General features: G+C 43.4%; 2 long non-coding RNA genes across 2 annotated transcripts in view; one reads left to right on the top strand and one right to left on the bottom strand.

The window, feature by feature from the left end:
- Positions 1-12502, bottom strand: part of LOC131484952 (uncharacterized) — a 52169-nt gene extending 39667 nt beyond the window's left edge. Inside the window, exons 1-3 of the long non-coding RNA XR_009248517.1 lie at positions 12341-12502; positions 8029-8102; positions 6378-6465 (exon numbers count right to left, since the gene is read on the bottom strand). This is a non-coding gene — a long non-coding RNA (uncharacterized LOC131484952). The remainder of the gene's footprint in view (positions 1-6377; positions 6466-8028; positions 8103-12340) is intronic.
- LOC131484953 (uncharacterized) lies at positions 12488-16850 on the top strand. Its single transcript, XR_009248518.1, has 2 exons — positions 12488-12785; positions 16593-16850. It is a non-coding gene; the product is annotated as an uncharacterized LOC131484953 (long non-coding RNA).
- The last annotated feature ends 5413 nt before the right edge of the window (positions 16851-22263 follow it).

Below are 22263 nucleotides of genomic sequence, written 5' to 3'. Positions count from 1 at the left end.
TTGATCCTGGCAGTGAGATCATGACCTGAGCCGAAATCAAGAGTCAGACGCTTGACCGGCAGAGCCACCCAGGGTGCCCTGGACTTTGGATTTTCTAAGGTTTAAATTCCTATATAGCACACACCTGGTTAACCAGTCTTCCTTAGAATTCATGTGTAGTTGGACATTGAGAGGAAAAATTCACTTTCTACAAAGCAAAACACATCCGAGGTGCTGCTAGGCACGAGGAACCATTTGCTATTCCTTTTTTTTTTTTTTTTTTTTTTTGCTATTCCTTGAACATGTCATGTTTTCCATAAAGGCAGTGCTTTGTGCCAGGCCCATAAAAACCCCCTGGGACTGGCTAATGCTGAATTATCAATGGGAAGCAAAGGGGCCATGAAGCTGTGAGTGGGAAGTCACCTTAACTAATTTGGGGATATCTCATGTGACTGGCCTGCCCCACTGACTTTGTTAAGGAAAGCACTGTAACTGTAAGGGAGTGTGAATACAAAAGGTTTGGGTGGCTTTTGGCATTTTGCTTTGTGTCCAATATTATGTATTCCTTCTGACAAGTGTGGGCCAAAGGGCTGTGTGATTTTAGGTAAACAAGTAACCAAAGTTTCATCTAATAGTGACCTGCACATTTGTAGGTGGACAGGCTCACTTGTGAATGGTCAGGTGAGTCCAGGCAAGGTTAGAGAAGTATTTTTGGTGTTTCTTTGAACTTTGTTGTCCCAGTGCCCCAAATATGGGGCATAATTCATAACATAGTTTCTACTGCCTGCATGTTTTTTTTTTTTAAATCAACATGCACTTTGCCCTGTGTGATATAATTTCTGTGCTATCTTTATGGCTGGTTTTTTTTTTTTTTAACGTTTTTTATTTATTTTTGGGACAGAGAGAGACAGAGCATGAATGGGGGAGGGGCAGAGAGAGAGGGAGACACAGAATCGGAAACAGGCTCCAGGCTCCGAGCCATCAGCCCAGAGCCTGACGCGGGGCTCGAACTCATGGACCGCGAGATCGTGACCTGGCTGAAGTCGGACGCTTAACCGACTGCGCCACCCAGGCGCCCCTATGGCTGGTTTCTTATAGAATTTAAGATTCTTAGAGAATTATATAATATAATATAATTCTTATAGAATTATAAGATTCTTTAAGATTTTCTTTTTTTGTAAACATTTTTTAATGTTTATTTATTTATTTTTGAGAGAGAGAGAGAGAGAGAGAGAGAGAGAGAGAGAGAGAACGCGTGCACAAGTGGGGGAGGGGCAGAGAAGGAAACACAGAATCCGAAGCAGGCTCCAGGCTCTGAGTGGTCAGCACAGAGCTGGACACGGGGCTCGAACTCACAAACCAAGAGATCATGATCTGAGCGGAGGTCAGATGCTCAACCAACTGGGCCACCCAGGCATCCCAAGATTGACTGTTTTCAAGACTTAAAACAGTATTTCTTACTAATTAGAATACTGTTTTGCTTTTTGCTTTTGTGGTTTTCCAAACCCAGGCAGGCACTGACAGAGTTGTCTGCAGGAAGCTGCTGCAGATGTGGGAAGAATATGAAGAAAGTGTGAAGCCGGAGGAGGAGTGAGGCCCCCCAACCCCTCGCCTGCTCGGTAGAGGATGGTTGGGTTGGCAGCGGCCTGACAGCCTCAAGGCCTGAGGGCACACTGCTCATTTGGGCCCAGGCCAGGGCTGCAGCAGAACCTTCATCTTGTTAGTATCTGCCTCTTCCTCTTTAACCCAGAAGTTGTGTTCCACGTAGATGGACTAGCGGGAGAACCTCAGAAAGTCTTCTGTTTCTTCTGTACTTGCACGTGGAGATCGTGGAGATCGTGGAGATCGTGGAGATCGGTGAAGAGAATCTGACAAGATTGTGTGGCATGGTTCAGAGCAGGGTGACCTGTGACTCTTCGGGGAGTCCTGCTCTGGTTGCTGGACTCAAGGGACTCCAGCCCCACTATGGCTTGTAGGCCAATGTCCACCAGACTCACCCAAATTCCCTTTGTAGAATTTAGACAACTCCCCACTAGTATATTCAGAAAAAAACGTACTGGGTGTTATGGGCCGAATTGTGTCCTCCCCACCCCCCATTCTTTTGTTGAAGTCCTAACCCCTAGTACCTCAGAATGTGACTATATTTGGAGACAGGACCTTTAAAGAAGTAGTTCAGTTTATTTAGTTTTTTAAATGTTTTTTTTTTTTTAATTTGTTTTTGAGAGAGAGAGAGAGATAGAGCACAAGCAGGAGACGGGCAGAGAGAGAGAGAAGGAGACGCAGAATCCAAAGAAGGCTCCAGACTTCAAGCTGTCAGCACAGAGCCCAACACGGGGCTTGAACCCATGAACCGCGAGATCATGACCTGAGCTGAAGTTGGGTGCTTAACCGACTGAGCCACCCAGGCGCCCCAGAAGTAGTTTAGTTTAAATGAGGAGATTTAGTGAGTCCTAATCCAATGTGACTGGTATCCTTATAAGAAGAGGAAATTAGGACACAGCTGCACACAAGGGGGAAGACTTTGTGAAGGCCCAGGGAGCATGTGGCCATCCACAAGCTGAGGAGAGAGGCCTCAGAAGAAACCAACTTTGCTGACACCTCAGTCTCAGACTTCTGGCCTCGAGAACTGTGAGGAAATAACATTTCTCTCGTTTAAGACACCTAGCCTGTAGTATTGCTGATAGCACAGCCCTAGAAAACGAACATACTGGGTCCGGTGCTCCTCCTTTTTCTGGCTACTATGAGCTTCTCAGCCAATTCTAGGTGCTCTGTGGAAGTTTCCTTTTGCAGTTCTCAGTGAGCTCTCAAAGGACATTGCTCTTCTCGCCCATCGGTTTTTATTTTCTTTAATTATAGAAGTATAATTGATATACAATGTTATATTAGTTTCAGATGTACAAGGTATTGATTTGACAATTCTATATATTACTCAATGCCACCATGCCATGTATAGTCACCATCTGTCACCAGACAACATTATTACAATATTATTAACTATATTCCCTATGCTGCTCTTTTCATCTCTATGACTTATTTATTTCATAACTGGAAGTTTGTACCTCTTAATCCCCTTTATCTATTTCACTCATTCCCTCTTCTGCCCACCCTTCCCCTCTGGCAACCATCTGTTTGTTCTTTGTTTACATGTCCATTTTTGTTGTTGTTTTTTGTTTGTTTGTTTTGTCTTTTTAGATTCCACATCTAAGTGAAATCATATCTCGCCAATCAAATTTTGCCACAGAGTTTTACCTCACTTTTTTATTCTTCGCATTCTTTTCCTCCTGATGTTCTGGGAAAACCTGGGACTGGAGGTTAAAAGACTGAAGCCAAGAACATTGTTGTCAAGCTATGACCTTGGGGAGGTCACAGAAGTGCCAGGGCCTCAGACTCCTGGCCTATAAGCCAGTGGTGGAGCCGGTGCTTGCTAAAGTCCTTCCCTAGCTCTGAAAGATACTCCCAAGTCTTCCATTAACCTCACTGGATACTCTAGAGAGCTCTGCCTTTTCTCAGGTTGCTGATTTCTTCCCATCATAAAGTAGCTAGAAAATTCCTTCTTGCTAATATCTGTAAGGGAGGCCAGTAGAAAGAAGGTCCTTTCAGAGCTCATATATGCTAGTGAGAGAACCAGGAGTCATAGTTCCAATTCCTGGGAGGAGACCCCAAATCTTAGAGCTGTCAGTTAAATTCCCAATTAGACAAATTGATGAATTACTTTTTCTTCAACATAGGCAATGGTTGAGGTTAAATGTTCCTTGAAAACTGGATGATCATGGAGATCTAAAATAGTGCAAAAATCAATTTGTGAGCAGCAAGTCCTGTGAACCCAGCACCTACTCCAGGGAAGCTCTGCCATTTTGGCAGTATGGCTTGGCCTACGGTTTGGTGTTGAGCCTTGGTCCAAATGAAGTATGGATCTTCCTCCTTTTCCCCATTCCGTGTGCAGCCACTGAATCCAGCCTTGGAACTCTTTTTCAGCTTACCTATTGTACCTGTTATAACAGGTACTGGCCCATGTGTCATTGTGGCACACACTTTGAGCTCATTCTAGGATTTATTCACCTGAAATTGGAGGCCACTAACCATTTTCCTGATGAATGTCCAGTGGCTTCTTGTTTTGCTAATGTGCCCCTCTTTAATTCTGTTTAGCTCAATGCAGCTTCATAAATTTAAGTTCTTCCTATGTATTGAGAACCACAAGGATACACAGTGTCACATACAAAAGGACTACATGACGCAGTCCTAGACCCCAGAGAGCTTACAGTTTTCCCAGGAAGATAAGATACATACGTGAAACAATCTGAGAATGGTCAAGATGAAAAGAGCAATAGTCTCTGTTAGGCTGAATAGAGGCTCGAGTGCTCAAATTGATAATTGAGTCAGTAAGTTTCAGGACTGGGGAGAAAGGGGAGAAATTAGAGATGATGGCAATTTTAGGAAAGACTTCAAAGAGCAAATGTGAGCCTTGATCTGTTCTTGGTATTTTAGGAGACAAGTGATAGTAGTTTATGTGGACATCTCAGGCCTTGGAGGATCAGAAGAACACCCTGGACTCATGAAAGTGAGATGTTGAATTAAGAGAGAGGGATCTTAGGAGAGGTAAGAACTAGCAGAGAGAAGGGCCAGAGATGGAAAGTGGACTTGAAAAAGCAGCCTGTTTAATTTGGACTGTGTGAGATGGTTTCCAAATAAACACCCTTCCCCTTTCTCCATTCCATACCTTTTTCACTTTCCAGACCCTGATGTCATGACTCAGCACAGCTGCAGTTATGTATCTTTTCCTTTCCGCTCGAACCCCTTCAGCTAAACTACAACTTTGTTGGCACCCAAAATTGTGTGCACTGCCAGTGGAGCAGATGAGAGATTGATTTTGGACTGTCAACCCTGACAGAAAGCGGAGGGCCACTCCATGGCTTCCTCTGAGGTGGCCACTAAAAAAGCAGTGTGGGATGGGTCTTCTGAGAGGGTGGAATTTGCAAAAGCCGTTTCTAAAAAATGGACACTGAAAGACCCTCATCCTTTCTAAATCAGTCTGAACTCTGACTCCCTTCAGATGGGAGTTCCAGAGTTCATTGCCCTCCAGTGGGACAGGGATGGCACTGGTAGGAGTTAATGTGCTGGTTTACCTGGTAAGGTCTGAGGGCTCAAGGGAAGAGAGGGATGCCGGATGTGGCAACAGCTACCAAGCTATCATAGGAAACCAGCAATTTAACAGGAGAGAACAGATTTTTCTTCTTTACCCTGACAGGAGAATCACTTCCTTAGAGAATGCCAGGAGCCATTGGTAACAGGTAGCTTTGTTACTGAAAATATCATCAAGAAGAATTTGGGTGGGCCTTGGTCTTTCTTAGGTGGTGGAATGGACACATGACCTAATGAGGGTGTCATTAAGATGATTTAGATGATTGCTTTAGAGGCCTTGGAAAAGTACCTTCCTAGAGCACTGGAACGTTCTTGTGAATTAATTCACCTATGCCCATCTCCTTCCAAGACAAGTGCGAGAAGGGGAGGCAGACCCATAGAGGGAAGACCACAAATGGATAGAAAACACACTTTCCTTTCACCCTGCTGCTTCCATCTGCGTTATTCTTGGGCAGTTAAGTGTTCCCATGGCTGGTCACCACTTTAGTTCCGGTCTGATGTACTAGCACACCAGGAAGAGATGACCTTTGTGGCCCAGTCAACCCAGAAAGGCAGTTTTGCTGCCTACCAGCAAATAACTGAGTAATCCAGGTATGACAGGATTTGAGCTAGATGTCCCTCCTTGTGGAATGTTGATATAAGGTGGAAAAAAAAGGCAATTCACTGATTTTGTTACCTTGTGAGAGACAGTACAGCATGGTGGTTAAGAGCATGGGCTTTGGGCTCACTTGACTCACATCTTGTGTCCATTGCTTAAGAGCTATATGCCCTAGGCCAATTTTCTTACCTTCTCCAAGCCTCAGTTTCTTAACCAGTAAAACAGGGATAATAGTACGGATCTAAAAGTTGTTTTAAGAACTTGATGAGATAATATATGTGTGGCACATTGTGGTCAATCAGCAAATAATAGCCGTTACTAATAATTATTGCTTATATAAGATTTGGATAGAAAAGATATTTGGTGACTTTAATGAAATGGGCCATTTGTCAAAGAAGTTCTTTATAGTACTCATTACTAACAACAAACAAATAAATGTCAAAAACCCTGGGGAGAGATATGAATAGGGCAGATGCCCTTGACCTCCTCTATGACCACATGGCAATAACCTTTGGCCACTGGGTAGCTGACTAAAGCTGGCTACCTGGCTTTCCTTACCCCATGACCAACGAGAGGACAGTACCCTTTGTCTTGCTGGTAGCTAACATAATAGGTCTGAGTTGGAAACTGTACTATATCCACTCAAAGAATATTTACTGACCTCCTTCTGTGTGCCAGACACTGTTGTAAGAGTTGGGGATCCAGCAGTAACCAATGTCCTTGACTCCATGGAACATACATAGAAGTACCTACATGTAAGCAATTAACAAGGTCATTTCTGATAGTGATGAGGGCTATGGAACATCTTCTTTTCCTCCAGAGTCATGTGTTGAAGGCTTTGCCACAGCAAAGACCCCTGCTGATGTTGAATGGGGCTTTCAAGGCCACCAGGGCTGATTCCACTGTGCCTATCTGTGCGCACACAGGACTCCAGGGCAAAGCTTCTGACTTGTGAGACATAAGGGCCCCAGGTCCTCCAGAATACAGAGCTCCACTCAGTGTGGGAGAACCTTGGAAAATCCTTTTTCCCTCCTCTTGGGATCATGTTTTCAAACAACTCAGTGCTTTCCTGTCTCTCCCACTTGCATAGATCGCTGTTATTTGGAAGCTTAAAAAAATGTGTAGAGGCCTTGGGATTACATGTTTCTTAGTCAAACAGAAATATATTCCCCATTTTTAGCCTCCATGCAGAAAAGTATCTCTGGAAACATACACTAACCAATGCCAAATGCCCAGGAGTCAGGAAAAGCGATACCTGCCAAAGCTTTAAAGTTGGATTTTCATCCAAAGTGAAAATTAGGGAGCTGGCTCTGCTAAGCTTTGGATCTGTGACACAGGAAGCTGAGCGGGCCCTGAACTAGAGGTCAAGGGAGCCCAGGTTCTCTGGAAGTTATTAGTCATGTTACATTGGGAAAATTGCTGCATATCTCTGGGGCTGTTTCCTCATCTGTCAACTAGGACAATTCGAGAGTTGTTGTGGGGGTAAAATAAGGTAATGCATCTATTTGCATGATCCGTCCAACACCCTGGCTTCTTCATTCCTTGACCTCACCTCCAAAAATCTTTCTGCAACCAGCTTCGCCTTCCACTGTCTTGGTTACCTAGATCACACCGTCACCAGCAACTGCTCTTAGTCTAAAATTTGGTTTCAAGGATTCTCTTCTCTGAGAATGATCTAGTCTTCCTCTGGTTCTCTGGCACCCACACTGAAGAATTCCCTGATCCCCTCAGGACCACCCAGCCATTGCCCCTATGGTTCTGTCATTATTCCTCTCTCCCTTTGGCCTCACTTCCTTTCTTGTCTACTCTAGAATCAGCAGTTGATCATAACCACTCCTTCTCTTCTCTTACATTTTCCTTGCACAATCACAGCTGTAGTTGAACCCAACTATTCACCTCGTTGCAGCTGAATGTAGCTGGGGTGAATCACACAATGGGGTTATTTTTCTCCCCCATTTCAATGTCATGACCCCTTACCTTAAATGAGCATTCACCGCAGTCTAGCTACCCCATTATGTTGCCCTAGTATGGTGGCTTTTAAATTCACCAAGGTGGTGAATAGTCTCTTCTCTTTTCTTAAAACTCCTCTGTGTCTTCCCCTGCCTGCCTCTGCTGATGAACCTTACCTCTTAATTCAAAGCGAATTGAAGGACTTGGACAGAAACTCCTACATCTTTCTGCCATCTGATCTACCAGCCTCTTTGGACCCGTACTCACATTATCCATCTTCCCTCTCACCACAGAGGGGAGTCTGCCCATTTTTGCCTGGATTCCTCCCTTTCTCAGCAACTTCACTCCTGTGCTTGACTCACCTTCTTTCAACACATCAGTCTTCTTTCTCCTGGATCCGTTTCCCAAAGTATAAACGTCCTCTAATATAGCTCACCTTAAAACAAAACAAAATATATTCATTTTGACCATGCATCCTCCTGCCATCCAGTTCTTTGCTCCCTCTTGGTGAAAACCTTCTAGGGAGTTGTCTATACTCCCTGCCTTCGCTTGGTCACCTCACATTTGCTCTTCAGCCCACCTCTGTCTGGCTTCTGCCTCTACTGTTTCACTGAAGCAGCTGTGTCTGGGTTGGCAGTAATGTCCATGCTGCCAACACAGTGGTCACTCTTCTGTTTGTCCTCTTACTGGACTGTTTATCAGCATCCAACAGGGTTACCTCCCTCCTCCTGCTGGAAATAACCACCCCTTTTAGCTTCCCTGATATGCCCTCTTCTGGTTTGCTTTTAAACCTTCTGGTAGCCCCTTCCCTGTCCCCTTGGTCTCATCTGCATATTACCAAGTGCCACCAATATGCTGATGACTCCCTAATTAATATCTTCAGCTTTGACTTTTTCGTTGAACTCCAGATTCAAACATACAAACAAACGAGACATCTTCACCAGGATATCCATAAGCCATCTCAAACGTTAACTTTCCAGAACAGAACTAAGGACTCCTCCCCAAACTGATTCTTTTCCAGCGTTTCCTACTTTGGGTTAATTTGGCTGATTCTCTTCCCCTGGCCTATGAGCTCTTTTGGGGTGCTTATTCGTCACTGTATTTGAAAAATCCTCAGTGTGTAGTAAGTGTTGGTGCTTGTAAATAGCTGTTGAGTGAGGGAATGAAGGAAAGAAGGCATGTGGTTCATCTTCAGCTACATGCCAAGGAGAAGGGAGGTCTCTGGTGTCATGGAGAAAGACGTGCATCCACACTGTCCCTGGGTGAGGCAGATACCAGGCTCTTGTTTGCCCCCTCTTAGGTGGAGGAAAGTAAACCAGTGAGTGGCAGTTAGGGTAAGACACTGTATGTCTTCTGTCATATGTGGGGATCTCTGGTGGCAAAGGCTCCTCCTCCCAGGAAACCTGTGGAACTCACCTGTACACAGGTGAGGTCATTTGACAGTGCACCTGTAAAAACGGGGTTAACCACGGCTTGCTTTGCCTTGTCTTATTGCCTTGCTCCACCCTAGCATGGCGGCCTGCGCTGTTTCCAAAACATCTGCCTAAGGGTGGGTGATGGGTGCACTTGGACAAAGCTCCAGAGACTAGGCCTGATTTTGGCAAACAAGCCTCTAGCCATGGTTCTCGAACTTGACTGCACTTTGCAATCATGTGGGAGTTTTTTGAAAGACATGGATACCTGGGCTCATCCCCAGAGATTTTGCTTTAATTGGTTTTGGAGGGGGGCACCATGATTGGTATTTTTAAAAGGCTTCTAGGTGAGGGGCACCTGGGTGGCTCACTCGGTTAAGAGTCCGACTTGATTTCAGTTCAGGTCATGACCTCGCAGTTTATGAGACTGAGCCCTGCATCAGGCTGTGCACTGACAGCATAGAGCATGCTTGGGATTCTGTCTCTCCTCTCTCTCTGCCCCTCCTCGGTGCTCTCTCTCTCCTTCAAAATAAATAGGGGTGCCTGGGTGGCTCAGTCGGTTAAACGTCTGACTTTGTCTCAGGTCATGATCTCACAGCTCGTGAGTTCAAGCCCCATGTCGGGCTCTGTGCTGACAACTCAGAGCCTGGAGCCTGCTTCAGATTCTGTGTCTCCCTCTCTCCACCCCTCTCCTGCTCTCACTCTCTCTCTCTTTCTCTCTCTCTCTCAAAAATAAATATTTAAAATTTTTTTTTAAAAAAACAAAGTAAACAAATAAACATTAAAAAAAAAAAGCTCCTTGGTGATTCTAATGTGCAGCCAGTCTGAGAACCTTATTCTAAATGGATTAGATGGAATGTTCCTTTCTTGCTCAAATGGGAAGAAAGAGCCTTGCCTGCAAAGGGGCAGAGGGCTGGTAGCTCTGGAGGCTCTAGGTATACCCCTTCTCCCCTGCCCCCGCCCCCCCCATATCTGGGGGCCTCATCAGGACTTTTACTCCAAGTCAGGGGTCAGCACACTTTTTAAAAAATGTTTATTTATTTTTGAGAGAGAGAGAGAGAGAGAGAGAGAGCGCGCGAGCAGGCAGGGGAGGGGCAGATAGAGAAGGAGACCGAGGATCCAAAGCGGGCGCCACACTGACCACAGAGAGCTCCATGCAGAGCTTGAACCCACGAACTGCAAGATCACCACCCGAGCTGAAGTTGGATGCTTAACTGATTGAGCCACCCAGGTGCCCTAGGGGACAGCACACTTTTAATGCAAAGGGCCAGACAGTAAATATGTTAATGTTCCAGGGGCCATTTGGTCTGAGTCATAGCTACTTAATTTTGCTGTTGTAGTGGGAAAATAGCCATATGCAATATGTAAATACACAGGCACAGCTGTGTTCCAAAAAACTTCATTTATGGCCACTGAAATTGGAATTTTACACAATTTTCACTTGTCATGAAATAGTCTTCTTTTGGTTTTTTCCAGCGATAAAAAAATGTAAAAACCATTCTTCGTTTGTGCATCATATGCAAGAGTGTGGTGGCCTGGATTTGGCCTTCCAGTTCCCTCCTCCAAGAGACGAGTGGCAGCCTCTCTCCACAGCTTGAGAAATGGCAGATGCCTTCCCAACTTCCCCTTCCTGGCCTTTCCCATTTCTCCACAGGCAATGGTCTGCAAACCAGCTCTTCCCACAAGGAGTGTCAATCAAGATAGGAATCCTACTTTATTTCCCCAGGCATTTTGTCCTGAACAAAAGGTGCTCATGTACTCCAGCAGGTGATTGTTAGGAAAGATACTTAGATTTTGAGCTCTTTGAGTCATGGATTTTCTCTAAGGAGCTGAGGACATTGTAGCAAGAACTATGAATGGACACTCTTATGGTATCCTCAGGAAGGAGGAAGCAGCCAGAGAGAAACTTCAAGTACTGTGAGAGAGTGTAACTAGAGTCTAGGTGTCTCATTTGTTAGTCCTATCTTCCCTAACCAGATTGAGTGTGGAGCAGACACTGTTGGATGAGGCCTATGTTCTACTTCCTGCTGTCCACCTTCCACGTCTTCAGAGAGGTCCCATGTCCAGCTCCACAGGGTAAACCATAAGTAGTTTAAGTCAAGAAATAGATACCAAAGAAATAGTCCCTTTTCTCCTTCTGGTCATTGTCTTGTATGCCTGTTGATGCCTGGAACTGTGGCAGCTATATTGGGACCATGAGGCAAGTTAGTCTGAGCAGGACCCAACGAAGATAGTAGAGCAGAAAGGTGGAAGTAACGTTGGTCTTTGATGACATCATTGTGCCACTGAATGAATCTACTCTGGAGCTGCCCTACTCTGGACTTCTTGTCGTGTAAGTTAAATTTTCCTCTTGCTTAAAGTCATTTGTAATAGCGTTTTCTATTTCTTATAACTGAAAACATTAAGCCTCATACAGAGGTCTGGAATGATAGGTTCTTCACAGCACCCAATACTGGGCACATGATGGGTTCCTAGTTGATTGATTAAGGGAACAATTTAAAATGCATGCATCCAATTATTACCTAGCAAAACAATTTTTTATAAGGAAGTCCCTCTGTAAAAGGGTTGCCTTCTTCCAGCATCTCTGGCAGGATAGCCATCTCCTATTTATTTTGCTTGAAGTCTTAGTGATATAGAACAATAATTAGGAGGCCTGAAACCCCTTTCAGGTGAAGAGCATACAGATCATGAACTGACCCAAGCTGGTAACCAAGGCTTTGTTGGTGAATTCAGCATCTTTTGAGAATCCCATAACTCTGAGAGAAGGATTAATAAAATCAGCTCATAATGAATCAATTGGATATTTGCAGTCACCTTGGTAACAGTAGGTTCTACTTTATAGTTTGAGATCAAACTGAATTCTAATTTCTTTGGCTGCTTAACAAATTATTCCAAAATTTAGTGATATAAACTACCATTTATAATGATCACAGATTTTGTGAGTCAGGAATTCAGACAGGGCACAGTGGGGAGACTCACCTTGGTGGGGCAGCTTGAAGCCCGGTGCTAGAATCATTTGAAATATCACTCGGGGTGCCTTGGTGGCCCAGTTGGTTAAGTGTACGACTTTGGCTCAGGTCATGATCTCATACTTCATGAGTTCAGGTCCTGTGTCAGGCTCTGAGCTGACAGCTTGGAGCCTGGAGCCTGGAGCCTGCTTCGGATTCTGTGTCTCCCTCTCTCTCTGCCCCTCCCCTGCTCACTCTCCGTCTCTCAAAAATAAATAAACATTAAAAAAAAGAAAGAAACATCACGTGCTCACCCACTCACAGGCTTGCTTGTCGATGCTGGGAAGATTCAAGATCTGAGGGATCCTCTAACGTCTCTCTCCATGTGTCTCTCTATCTGGTCTCTCCGGTAGGGCAGTTTCAGGGTAGTTGGACTTCTTACATGTCAGCTCAGACTCCAAAGTGCAGGTCTGGAGAAAGAGAGCAAGATGGAAACCATGGTAACTTTTATGACCTTGTCTCAAAAATTGTGTAGCATCCATCCACTCCATTCTATTGCTCAAGGAGTACACAGTTCTGCTTAAGTTCAAGGGGAGGGAACAGAGACTCCATTTCTTGATGGAGGAGTGTCAACGTTATATTACATTGTAAGAAGGCTATGTGGGATAGGATATGAACTGGTTCATGTTCCATCCTGGACATTCACCATTTCTCCAGGGCCTGTGGGGATTCCAGGATGTGGAGGCAAAGAAATATGAGGTAGGAATGCCCTGCGGCTGACACCTCTGCTGGTCTGCACCCATATAACGATAGTGCCTGCTCTCAGAGTGGTTTGTTCCCAGAGGAGCTTGGATGAGTTATTAATAATTTACTGAGAGAGTTCCTTCAGGTTCCTTCCTGTCTCAGAAAAAGGGATGCAGATCTGCGTTTCAAGAGAGCTCAGGCTGAAGTCAAATCCAGAGGAAGCCCTGGTGCTTGGTAACTGGAATCTTCTTTCAGCTGTTGCCACAGATTTGAGTGGTTGTTAAGAGGCCAAAAAAACGAATCAAAAGGCTGATGCTGCCTGTGCATGAATTTTTAGAGTTTATGAAGCGCTTCAAGCTACATGTTTTATTGACAGATCATTTTAAACAAGCATTTGAAGTTCATTTCAGCCCAGTAAGCAAACAATCAGTTACTGGAAACACAGAGATGAAAGGAAGAGGAAACTGCCAGGTAGAGAAAGCTGAGTGGTAGTGGGCCAGAGGGGTGAGGGTGGGGCTGGTGTGGGGGAGGGGGGAGGCTGGTGGAGGAGGCAGGGAGATGTCCCAGTGCACTTTTCGGAGGCGGGTGCAGCGCCTGACTCTCCTGCCCCTGGGGAGCAGAGAGCAGAAATGCAAACAGATTACGCCCAACTCAAAACAATGATGCTAGAGAGAAAAATCTCTGTGTCTTGAATGAGGAGGAAAAGGAATGTCCCTTTCATCAGCATCCCTTTAAACACAATGAACCCAAATCATTTCCTATAACTTAAGCATTGCTGCAGTGAAACTAACATCACCATACTGGTGACAAGAAACTTTTTCACGTCACCTAGGTAACAGTATTGAAAATAAGATACTATTTAACATAGTACTGGAAGTCTTAGCCTCTGCAATCAGACAACAAAAAGAAATAAAAGGCAAATCAGCAAGGAAGAAGTCAAACTTTCACTATTTGCAGATGACATGATACTGTATTAAAAAACCCAAAAGACTCCACCAAAAAATTGCTAGAATTAATACATGAATTCAGCAAAGTTGCAGGATATAAAATCAATGTGCAGAAATCTGTTGCATTTGTATACACCAATAATGAAGAAGCAGAAAAACAAATCAAGGAAATGATCCCATTTGCAATTGTACCAAAACAATAAGATACCTAGGAATAAGCCTAACTACAGAGATAAAAGATCTATACTATGAAAACTATAGAACACTTGTGAAAGAAATTGAAGAGGACACAAAGAAATAAAAAAACATCCCATGCTCATCCATTGGAAGAATATTGTTAAAATGTCTATGCTACCCAAAGCAATTTCCACATTTAACGCAACCCCTGTCAAAATACCACCAGCATTTTTTTTGCAGAGCTAGAACAAACAATCCTAAAATTTGTACGGAACCACAAAAGAACCCGAATAGCCAAAGCAATCCTGAAAAAGAAACACAGAACTGGAGGCGTCACGATTCCAGATTTCAAGCTGTGGTCACTGTAATCCTCAAGATAGTATGGTACTGGCACAAAAACAGACACATAGATCAATGGAACAGGACAGAAAACCCAGAAATAGACCCACAACTATATGGTCAACTAATCTTCAACGAAGCAGGAAAGAATATCCAACGGAAAAAATGTCTCTTCAACAAATGGTGTTGGGAAAACCGGAAGGCGACATGTAGAAGAATGAAACTGGACCACTTTCTTACACCTTACAAATATAAATTCAGAATGGATGAAAGACCTAAATGTGAGATAGGAAACCATCAAACTCCTACAGGAAAACACAGGCAGAAACCTCTTTGACCTTGGCCACAGCAACTTCTTACTTGACATGTCTCCAGAGGTAAGGGAAACAAAAGCAAACACGAACTACTGGGACCCCATCAAGATAAAGGCTTCTGCACAGCAAAGGAAACAATCAACAAAACTAAAAGGCAGCCTATGGAATGGGAGAAAATATTTGTAAATGACATATCTGAAAAAGGTTAGTACCCAAAATCTATAAAGAACCTATCAGACTAAACACCCAAAAAACAAATAACCCAGGTAAGAAATGGGCAGAAGACATGAATAGATACTTTTTCAAAGAAGACATCCAGATGGCTAACAGACACATGAAAAGATGCTCAGCATCACTCATTATCAGGGAAATATAAATCAAAACCACATTGAGATACCACCTCACACCTGTCAGAATGGCTAAAATGAACAACACAAAAAAACAACAGGTGTTGGTGAGGATGTGGAGAAAGGGGAACCGTCTTGCACTGTTGGTGGGAATGCAAACTGGTGCAGCCACTCTGGAGAACAGTATGGAGGCTCCTCAAGAAACTAAAAATAGAACTACCCTATGATCCAGCAATTGCACTGTTAGGTATTTACCTGAAGGATATAAAAACACAGATTCACAGGGGTACATGCACCCCAATGTTTATAGTAGCATTATCAACAATAGCCCAACTATGGAGAGAGCCTAAATGTCCATCTACTGATGAATGGATAAAGAAGATGTGATATATATATATATTTATATGTATATATACGTACACATATGTATGTGTGTGTATATATACATATACATATATATATGATGGAATATTAGTCATCAAAAAGAATGACATCTTGCCATTTGCAATGATGTGGATGGAGCTAGAATGTATTTTGCTAAGTGAAATAAGTAAATCAGAGAAAGACAAATACCATATGATTTCACTCATATGTGGAATTTAAGAAACAAAACAGATGAACATTTGGGAAGGGGGGGTGGGAAAGAGAATAGAGGGAAACAAACCACAAGAGACTCTTAATGATAGTGAACAAACTATGGGTTGATGGAAAGAGGTGGGTGGGAGTTGTGGGTACTAAGGAGGGCACTTGTTATGATGAGCACTGGGTGTTGTATGTAAGTGATGAATCGCTGAATTCTACTCATGAAACCAGTATTGCACTATATATTAACTAAAATTCAAGTTAAAAAAAGGAAAAAAAAAAAACAAACCCCGAACAGAATAGATGGAGAGTGAATTCCTAAAGGTAAAAATGCTGAATAGAGCAACTTGATGTGGAAGACCTAATTAGTCTCAAGAAATATTGATGCTTGGGTTCAGCTAAATGGAAGAGTAAGTCATGTCTAGGAGGTCCTGGAAGCCAATATCTGGCCCAGAAGTAATGGGAATTGTTTAGGATGTGTTGAATAGCAAGTATCCCTAAACTAGGGCCTAAGCTGAATTTGAAAGTATGTATAATTTTAAGACTGGCAGAGCTAGTCACTGTGAAGGCCTGATAAATCTCACCTAATGGGAGAGTCAAAGGCTAGAGCCCTGGGAATAAAGGCCTGAAACAGGAAGATCAAGTTAGAGCTGCCATAGACTGGAGTCCAAGGTCACCCAGAGTCTGACCCAGAGGACAGGAGGGGGTTTTGCTGGATTTTGGCACTATGAATGCTCTGATAGGTTGGAATGCAGGCCCTCACACACTTGGGTATCATCAAAATGGGACAACAATCATTTTCAGTCAAGATGGCTGATACCAAGGAACTCAAAAGAACAGGAGTGATGCCCCCTTAGGGACAGTGAGAGACACTGGGGGATAGGTGACCACTGAGAGCAGTGTACGAGGAAAGGCTCGTCTCAAACCAGAAAAGAAACTGAGGAGGGTTAAGTGATTGTCTAGGTAGGGGTGGGTTGTCTCCATTACTGTGATCTCAAGCTAGGATGGCCTGAGATCCATGGACTATGTTACATTATATGTATATAGTATTTGTTGACTTGTATAAATGCATATAGCTGATATGCATAATTCTGTGTCTTTTCTTTCTGAGTGCAGGGAAAGCCCTGGGCGACAGCGTGCTAGCAACATCCTGTGCTTTAGCTATAGGGAGAGAGAAGGTGGCGAGGAGTCTTGTGCAACCTGGCTTATCATCCTGCACATCCCATTAGAAGATTGCAGGGTTTTGGTCTTTCAGGTCTGGCCTGAAAGAACTTAGCATTAATGTGAGAAATCCAAAGTTTCCAAGTGTCTCTCCCCAGTCTTCAACTTTTAAGACCTAATTATAAAACTTATACACTGGTTCATGTTGAATAAGCCTTCTCTCTTAAATATTCTAATTTGGTTTATTTCATTTGAATGTTCCTAACTGCCTTCCTATTTAAACCATCTATATTTGCTTTTTAAATATGAAGGAGACTTTTGATGGTTGAGAAACTTCTAAGATGCTATTCCCATAAAATGTTCCTTAAAGAGGCATCAGTGAGTGTAAAGAAACACCAGTGGGCAGGTTTTCATTTAGCTTGGACCCTATGGGAAAAGTTAACTGTCCCTAGAAAGCAACACTGGGCTCTGAGCCAAGCAATAGGTAGTGGAGGGGAAGATAACCATTCACTGGAGTCAGCCAGTCCCTGGCTCTGGGCTCTCAAAGATAACTCTTACGAGGTTCTGTTCTGTGAAAAATAAAGGTCGCCTTAGTCCTGGGGAGAGTTTAGAGAAAGGAATATAGGGCTCAGGAATAAACAAAGGAATTAAAGGTAGGTTTCTCCGTGGTCAAGCGTAGGAATGCTCTTTTTTATTTTTTATTTATTAAAAAAAATTTTTTTTAACGTTTATTTATTTTGGAGACACAGAGAGACAGAGCATGAACAGGGGAGGGGCAGAGAGAGAGGGAGACACAGAATCTGAAACAGGCTCCAGGCTCTGAGCGGTCAGCACAGAGCCTGACGCGGGGCTCGAACCCACGGACCGTGAGATCATGACCTGAGCCGAAGTCAGACACTTAACCGACCGAGCCACCCAGGCGCCCCTAGGAATGCTCTTTTTTAAAAAATATTTTCATAAATTCTCACAAAAAGGTAATACCCAGTTACATGTGTATTTTTTTTTTTAAAGGATTCCAGCAATATTTATAAAGTAATGGGGTACTTTGTATGTTATGGTCATTCTTCTCGGTGCATCACATATGTTAATTCTCCACCCTTTCAAGTTGTGTGATGCTGAGCAAGGACTTCATCAACCTGGGCCTCTGTTTCCACATCTGTAAAATGGGGGTAGTAATAGCATCTCTCTTATAGGGTGGATGTGAGGATTAAAACATAATGGCTACCATTTATTGAATTTATTGAATTCTTACCACATGCCAGTTATTATTCTAACTCCTTTACATGATGACCTCATTTTATTTTATTTTACTAAAAAATTTTTTTTAATGCTTATTTTTGAGAGAGACAGAGTGTGAGTGGGGGAGGGGCAGAGAGAGAGGGAGACACAGAATCCCAAACAGGTTCCAGGCTCTGAGCTGTCAGCCAGAGCCCAAGGCGGGGCTCAAACTCATGAACCGTGAGGTCATGACCTGAGCCAAAGTTGGGCACTTAACTGACTGAGCCACCCAGGTGCCCCTTAAAATTTTTTTTTTTTTAATTTTTTTTCTTTCAACATTTATTTATTTTTGGGACAGAGAGAGACAGAGCATGAACAGGGGAGGGGCAGAGAGAGAGGGAGACACAGAATCGGAAACAGGCTCCAGGCTCCGAGCCATCAGCCCAGAGCCCGACGCGGGGCTCGAACTCACGGACCGCGAGATCGTGACCTGGCTGAAGTCGGACGCCCAACCGACTGCGCCACCCAGGCGCCCCTAAAATTTTTTTTTTTTAACGTAATGATCTCATTTAAAAAATCTGAATACATGGGATGCCTGGGTGGCTCAGTTGGTTGAGAGTCAGATTCTTGATTTTGGCTCAGGTTATGATCTCACGGTTCTCGAGTTCGAGTCCCAAGTTGAGCTCTGCACTGATCATGAGGATCCTGCCTGGGATTCTCTCTATCTCCCTCTCTCTCTGCTCCTCCCCCACTCTCTTTCTCTCTCAAAATAAATAAATAAACATTAAAAAAATAAAAAGCTGTATACAGGAATGTGTAAATAAATATTTTATGAAGGTAAATTTGCATAGTACATATTACTTTGTAAGTTGCTTTTTCATTTAACAAAATAACTGGGACATTTTGTCTGTGTCATTAAGTATTCTTCTCTCTCACAATTTTAGTGACTTCACAGAAAGCCATAATATTCATGTATTATAATTTATTCAACCAATTCCCTTTGGATGTAGTTTCTAGCTTTTATCTATTAGAAACACTTTGATGAACAACCTCCGAGGTGAAATTTCTCCTACATCCATCATGATTTCCTCAGTATAATTGTCTAGAAGAGGAATAGCTGAATATGCATTTTTTTTAAATTTTTTTTTTTTTAACGTTTATTTATTTTTGAGACAGAGAGAGACAGAGCATGAATGGGGGAGGGTCAGAGAGAGGGAGACACAGAATCTGAAACAGGCTCCAGGCTCTGAGCTGTCAGCCCAGAGCCCGACGCGGGGCTCAAACGTGCGGACCGCGAGATCCTGACCTGAGCTGAAGTCCGACGCTTAACCGACTGAGCCACCCAGGCGCCCCTGAATATGCATTTAAAACAATGTCCTATGCTCTTTAGGCAACTTGTGTCCATCCATATTTCTACTAGCAGCTCAGGTAAGAGGCTCTGTGCTCCCCACTCACTCACCATGGGTGGCCTTCTGCCTAAAATTGACAGTTTGATAGTGGAAAATCAGTGTCTCCCTGTCATATTAACATACATTTCTTCAGCTTTTGGAGATTGATCTTCAAATCAATTGGGTTTGGTTTTCATTTTGCAGTTATATTTTCTTTTGTTTTTCTTAAAATTAAAAAAAAATTTTTTTTTAATGTTTTTATTTATTTTTGAGACAGAGACAGAGCATGAGCAGGGGAGAGGCAGAGAGAGAGGGAGGCACAGAATCTGAAGCAGGCTCCAGGCTCTGAGCTGTCAGCACAGAGCCTGACGTGGGGCTCGAACTCACGGACTGTGAGATCGTGACCTGAGCTGAAGTCAGACGCTTAACCGACGGAGCCACCCAGGCACCCCTAAAATTTTTTTTTTAATGTTTATTTATTTTTGAGAGAGAGAGACCGAGTGCAAGTGGGGGAGGGGCAGAGAGAGAGAGGGAGACACAGAATCCAAAGCAGGCTCCAGGCCCTGAGCTGTCAGCAACAGAGCCTGATGCGGGACTTGAGCCCATGAACCGTGAGGTCATGATCTGAACTGAAGTCGGATGCTTAACCGAGCCACCCAGGCGCACCTCATTTTGCAGTTATATTTTCATATACGCCCTACATTATTTCCTCAGGACGATTCTTAGATGTGAAATTTCTGAGTCAAAGGAAACACCTATTTTTATGGCTTTTATTATGGTGCCAAATTACATTTCCTCAGTAGAGTAGGGGAATACTCACTTCCCCAAACTCTAACCAACATCTGGTATTATTATTGCTATTATCACTATTATGTATTTACAAATTCAGTTATGCAATATGTCAGAACTAGAGGTGGGATATCAGGAGCAGACGTCAGGTCAGCCGTGACAGGGTGCAGTGTCGTGGAGTCTCCTGTTGGTCACACATTTAACTCTTTAGTTGCTGGATCATGGGGGTGTGACACAGGGTGCCAGGGCAGCCAGTGTGGTGGGGGAACACAGGGCTCTGGGCAGCAGCTCTTTATTAAGCAGTCTGGAGGGATTATGCCGTGTGGATAGAGAGTATGGCTTTACCAGCAACACCTGTTGTGTATCAGTCCTGGTCACGGCTCTAAAGCACATCTCTTTCATTATTTATGAAGTTGAATGCCATTTATTGACCATTGGCATGGTTTTCTTTTGTCAGTTACATGTTTATGCTCCCTTTCTATTTTTTTTTAATGACTGGTATAAACATTTTATTTTATTTATTTTTTATTTTTTAACGTTTTATTTATTTTTGAGACAGAGAGAGACAGAGCATGAACGGGGGAGGGGCAGAGAGAGAGGGAGACACAGAATCGGAAGCAGGCTCCAGGCTCTGAGCCATCAGCCCAGAGCCCGACGCAGGGCTCGAACTCACGGACCGCGAGATCGTGACCTGAGCTGAAGTCGGACGCTCAACCGACTGAGCCACCCAGGCGCCCCTGGTATAAACATTTTATAGATGGACTGCCATATATGTTGGAAATATTTTACCCAGTTTTTATGTATCTTTTTTAACTTGGGTTAAGGTTTGTTTTCTCCCTATGAAGAGATTTTAAAAATACTTTAGATGTTAATCATATTTGATCAGTCTTCTTCCTTTTATGGTTTTTGCCTTTGGCATCATGCTAATAAAGCTTTTCTTTTCACCAAGATAAGGTGTGTTTACTTTTTATTTCATAAATTCATTTTACACATTTACATCTTTGTCTAAGATTTATGCTGATATATGGTGTAAGGTAGGGATAAAGTTCTTCCCTCTGCCCGAAAGTTTTATTCAGGTGCCTCCTACCATTTGCTTGAGGTGATTTATGATGACGTATCTATCTAACATTTGTAGGTACTTGGGTATGTTTCTGGACTGTCTATCCTGTTTTGCTGATTTGTTGGTCTGTTTCTCTACCATACCACATTGTTTTCAATCTTTTAGTTTTGTGGCCTATTTTTTTTTTAATTTTTTTAAATGTTTTTTTATTTATTTTTGAGACAGAGAGAGGCAGAGCATGAGCAGGGGAGGGGCAGAGAGAGAGGGAGACACAGAATCAGAAGCAGGCTCCAGGCTCTGAGCTGTCAGCCCAGAGCCCGACGCGGGGCTCGAACTCACAGACTGTGAGATCATGACCTGAGCCGAAGCCGGACGCTCAACCGACTGAGCCACCCAGGCGCCCCTGTGGCCTATTTTAATATGTGATAGGGTGAGAACTAAATGAACTGCATTTTCAAATATTTCTTTGCTATTTTATCTCTGTTATTTTCTAGCTCAACTTCCAAATCATGACGTCAAGTTGCAAGAAAATTCCATGTGCTTTTCAGTTGGTATTAAAACAAACTCACAAATTATTTTGAAGGAATTGATGTCCTTCCAAAACACATCTTCTAATTTTGAGCAGTACTTCTCCTATGCTCTATTTCCTTGATTCTCAGACACCACCAAGTAAGAGCCACATCATTAATCTGACAACAGATTTTTGAAAACAAAATATTATGTTACATTCAGAATTTAATGATCTTTCTAAGTCACTTTTATCCATGGATAAAGGTGCAGTCACAGCGGCAGGCTCCCCCACTCTCCCCAGTCCCCAGCTTAAGCAATCAGGAAATTGATTATCTTACATGTATGGAGGTTCTGAGGTCAAACACGCTTGACCCAGGGCTGGTTGATTCAACCAACCAACAATGTCATCAAGGTCCCAGCTTGTGTCTGTCTTTCTTCTCTGCCACTCCGACTCTGCTGGCTTCCCCTTCAGGCTGCTGGCAGGTGGCTGGAGCAGTCCCAGCATTGCATCCGGACACAGAAACATCCAGATAGTTAGGGGCTGTCTTTCAGTTTTTTTCATAGGAAGGAGGAATTTTCCGAAAAGCTTCGTGGCTTTTCTTTTTCTTTTTCATTGCAAGAATGGGGTCACCAGGCCACTCTGAAGCTAATCTCTCTTGGG

The sequence above is a fragment of the Neofelis nebulosa genome, chromosome 9, assembly GCF_028018385.1.
Source record: "Neofelis nebulosa isolate mNeoNeb1 chromosome 9, mNeoNeb1.pri, whole genome shotgun sequence".
Classification (NCBI taxonomy): Eukaryota; Metazoa; Chordata; class Mammalia; order Carnivora; family Felidae; genus Neofelis; species Neofelis nebulosa.
The sequence above is the reverse complement of the archived record's forward strand: the minus strand, read 5'-3'. Positions and strand labels throughout refer to the sequence as shown.